General features: G+C 36.3%; 1 pseudogene; it reads left to right on the plus strand.

The window, feature by feature from the left end:
• The first annotated feature begins 404 nt into the window (after nt 1-404).
• Nucleotides 405-3,636, plus strand: LOC117129769 (annotated as a pseudogene).
• Nucleotides 3,637-4,890: the final 1,254 nt, after the last annotated feature.

The following is a 4,890-nucleotide window of genomic DNA, read 5'->3' on the forward strand; positions in this document are numbered from 1 at the left end:
AACAATTTTTATATACTTTTACATACACATACATGCGCACCTTGATGTGAGCACCTTGTAACTAAGTATTTACCACAACTGAAGTATCTATTTTTTTGGAAGTTGAAATATTTTTTTCTTAATGGTTCTTTCACTACCGACCAAATTGTAGTGAATGATTTGTCTTAATAATTTTCTTTTCTTTTTCTTGAACTATTATCCGTTTAGAAACTATGATATGAAACCATTGGTTCGACATGACGATTATCTAAAATTCATAACATGAAAATAAACAAATAATAGTAATTTTTTAGTTTTACCAAAAAAACTAAAAAATCAAACATTCTAATCGAATAAACAAAAATAAATATTAATTTAAAATAATAGTTATATTTTAAGAGATTAAAAACCAAAAGAAATTTAAAACCGAACCGATATCCAAATTAAACAGATTTAATGTATTTTTATTAAAAATAACAAAACTAATAATCACATCTCGCGCAATCCGTAGATTATTACCTAGTCGATTATTAATGAACGAACACTCGTAAACCAACCACACTAAATGTTCCCTATAAGTACATTATACATCCATTAAGCTATTGGTACAAAAAAAATGATAGGCTCATACTATAATTTCAGTTTCTATCTTCCTATCGCTCTTCTTCTCTTCTCCTATGCAAAGTTATTAAGCACTTCTGCATCTCTAACACCGGACCTGTGCGATCCAGATGAAAGAGTTTTGCTTCTCAAGCTGAAGGCTGAGTTCAAAATTTGGAAGTCTGGTGAGTTTAACGACTACTTTGGTGACTCTGTGACAATTTATGATGACACGGTGGTGAACGTTAAGTCTTACCCAAAGACCAAATCATGGGGGAATAGCACGGAGTGTTGTAGTTGGAAAGGTGTCACATGCCATACAAAGTCAGGAAAGGTAATTGGTCTCGATCTAAGTTGCAGCTATCTTTATGGCCGTCTCGAACCGAATTCCAGTTTGTTTAGACTGATACATCTCAAAACTTTGAACCTTGCTTGCAATAATTTCACTTTTTCTCCAATCCCTCATAAGTTCAACAATCTCATGTTGCTAGAAACACTAAATCTCTCTGGATCTTCATTGAAAGGTCCAATACCAACAGAAATTCTCCAACTCACCAATTTGGTGTCTCTCGATCTTTCTTCTTTTTCCTATATTTCTTATCTTTTACCTCCTCCAAGTTGGCTGTTCATTGAAAACCCACCATATTTTCTCCATCTACTTGCTAGTAACCTTAAGAACCTTAGAGCCTTGGATATGAGCTTTGTAAACATATCTTCAAAAATCCCCCACGAGTTTTCAAAGATGCAATCTCTGAGATGGCTACATCTTCAGAACTGCTACCTGGATGGAGAATTTCCAAGCAGTATTTTTCTGATACCAAACTTACAGTCCATTATCCTGAGTCACAACCCAAATCTGAGAGGCAAACTTCCTGTTTTTCGTAGAAACAACTCTATGAAAGTCATGGAGTTTTTTATGACATCTTTCTCAAGTGTCATACCTGATTCCATCGGCAACCTTAAACATTTAGTTTCTTTGACACTTGATTCGTCCAAACTACTCAGGCTCTCTCTTTAACTGGTGAAATCCCATCTTCCATTGGCAATCTAAAACAGTTGATCACGTTTGAGGTTGCCAATAATCACCTCACCGGAAACATTCCATCTGCAATCTTCAACTTAACCAAACTACTCAGGCTCTCTCTCGATTCAAACCACTTCATAGGTTCCCTCTCACCTAACATTGGGCAACTCTCCGAACTGGTAGCCGTTGTTGCCCATGATAATCTTTTTACTGGAGCAGTTCCTTCATCCTTGTTCCAAATCTCTTCATTGGAAGAAATTGATTTGGAGAATAACCAACTCAGTGATCTGGTTGGATTCGAGAATTTTTCTCTGTTATCCAATTTAGAATATCTCTACCTTGGGTCTAACAATTTCAGAGACAATAGTCCAGTTGACTTAAATGTCTTCTCTTCTCTCAAGAAGCTAGTACGGCTAGATCTTTCGGGCATCCCTCTTTCAACATCAAACATCACTTCAGATTCTGATTTTTCATCAAATTTCGAGTTTTTGTTCTTGTCAAGCTGCAACATCACTGAGTTTCCTGATTTCATAAGAGACCAGAGAAATCTAATGTCTATATACCTTTCCAACAACAACATCAAAGGTCAAGTACCAGACTGGTTATGGAGATTACAAGAGCTGCGATATCTGGATCTTCATAACAATGGTCTCATCGGAAGTCTTCCTCACATGTGCATGCATGCCAAGCATTTAAGGGTCATTGACGTCAGCCACAACCTATTGGAGGGAAAGCTTCTTCCATCTCTAACCAGTTGTTCTCGTCTGGAAGTTCTTAACTTGGAGAGTAATGCTATCAACGACACATTCCCGTTCCACTTGAATTCCTTGCAGAGCCTAGAAGTTCTTGTCCTCCGATCCAACAAGTTTCATGGCATGTTGCATCACTCCAATGGGGGGGCTTGGTTCGGGTTTCCTGCCTTGAAAATCATTGATGTATCACATAACGATTTCCACGGTACCTTACCATCTGATTACTTCCTCAACTGGACTGCAATATCCACGAATGAAGATAATTCTACGCAACCGGAATACATCGAGGTTCTCTTCAACTACGTTTCTGTTATGTTGATGAGTAAAGGAGTATCAATGGCAATGGAACGTGTCCTCACAATCTACACAATCATTGATTTTTCTGGAAACAGAATCCATGGACAAGTTCCTGAATCCATTGGACTCTTGCAGGGACTCTATGTTCTCAATCTGTCAAGAAATGCTTTCACAGGACACATCCCATCTTCTTTGGCAAACCTTACTGCACTGGAATCACTGGACCTATCCCAAAACAAGCTTTCTGGTGAGATCCCTCCACAGCTAGGGGACCTCTCGTCTCTTGAGTGGATCAACGTTTCACATAACCAGCTCGTAGGTTCAATACCACAAGGTACACAGTTCCAGCGACAAAACTGCTCTTCCTATGAGGGAAACCCTGGACTTTATGGTCCTTCCCTTAAGCCTGTTTGTGGAGATCCAACATCGCCAGAAACTGAACCACCAGTGCCCGAAGAAGAAGACGAAGACGAAGAAGTGGAAAGGTTGAGTTGGGTAGCAGCAGGGTTCGGCTTTGCACCTGGAATTATAATTGGAGTAACCATCGGATACATCCTGAGGAATCTTGCCAGAAGAAGGCACTGAAGCACTCGTTAGCTTCATCCATCTCATTGCTGTTCTGTTCAATAAAATTATTGCATTTTAGTATCATGGTATTTTTGTTGTATTGCAAGGACACTAGTGATATATAAAACTTTTATCTATAATATTTGAATTAGCAAAACAAGAATCATGTCTACACCTCTCCCTAACTTGGTCAGAGCTTGGCTCAGCCGCCACTAGAGCCCAACTGTTATGACACACACAAGAAACAGAACAAGAGCCCCCCAAGATTTCAAAGGCCCCGGAGAAATCAGCTGATACGCTTGGGCCAAAGGAAGAATCAGATACTGCTGACGTGGCTAGTCCTTTAAAGGCAAGATATGAAGGGAAGGAAGGAGCAAAGAGTCGAATGGAGAAAGAGTCTTTGGCAGTTATGATAGTTGAATAAATACTCTGTATTGTGGTTGGAGAAGACTATCGAAGATCAGAAGTGAGTGAGACGAGAGTCTTGAGGCGATCTCTTAGGAGATTCGTATGCGAGTAACGATGTATTCATGTGTGAGGATCATCGTTATCTCTTGAGGCTTAGATAATCTGTAATCGACATTGTTACGAGGTTTACAAGTAATCGATAAGTTCACCAGCTCAAACTTATCATCAGCACTAAGCAGAACCTACTGAGCATAAAAGAACCCTAAAACAATGAAGAAATATTTAATAGGCAATTGAAATTAGAAACTCGAAACCTTTGGATTTCAAAACAAAACACTGAGAGTCTGAGACTCTGACCCTAAACGATTAGCAATAGGATGATTACTACGCTAATATATTTAATAAGAAAAAACAAATGCTCAAACGTCTTGTGGTCACGTCAGATGTGCCTTTTGCGTGTCCTCAGTTCGAAATCTGCTGTGGTATTTTTATCACTTGTTTAATTGCATGGTATTCGAACCCAGGTTAGCAGTGTAAGCGATTATAAACTTACCGTTGTGCTAGAAAGAACATGTTTTCAGCATTGGAAAAACATGTTATACTTCATCAATTTTAAATAAACTTACCATGTTTTTCTAATTATTTACGATCAATTAACTATTTATATAATCTTATATGGATTATGTTTTATAATTTTACTGTCAAAAAATTGTTAATGAAATTTGAATTCAGCAACTTATTCTCAAACGAAAAGAGTTATGGATTGATGGATTCTTCATGATTCTTTATGTTTATAATAAATATGTTCAAAACAAATTATATAATTTCTAAAAGAGAAAAAGACTAAAGATAGCACCAAAACCAAGTTTCTGTTTCCAAACTAGCACTCAACGCTCAAAATCACAAAAATAGGTTTAGAGTTAAGGGGTGGGGTTTTGGAATTAGGGTTTAAAATTTTATAAAATAAAAAATAAATACTAAAAATTAAAAATAAAAATAAAATTTAAAAAACAATTCCAAAAAGTATTTTTGAATTATAAAAAGAAAATTTGAAAAAAAATTAAAAAAATTTCAAAAAAAAAAATTTCAAAAAAAATAAAAAATTTTGAATCTGAAACTATAAAAAAAATTTCTTTTATTTATTTTTGGTTTGTTTATTTAATTTTAAATCAAGGGTATTAGGGATATTTTACTCTTTAATGAATGTCATTTTTGTGACTTTCTCCTTCTAGTTCCATTTTTGAGACAAAAACTCTAAAGGTG

This window comes from Brassica rapa, unplaced genomic scaffold (genome assembly GCF_000309985.2).
Source record: "Brassica rapa cultivar Chiifu-401-42 unplaced genomic scaffold, CAAS_Brap_v3.01 Scaffold0137, whole genome shotgun sequence".
NCBI lineage: Eukaryota > Viridiplantae > Streptophyta > Magnoliopsida > Brassicales > Brassicaceae > Brassica > Brassica rapa.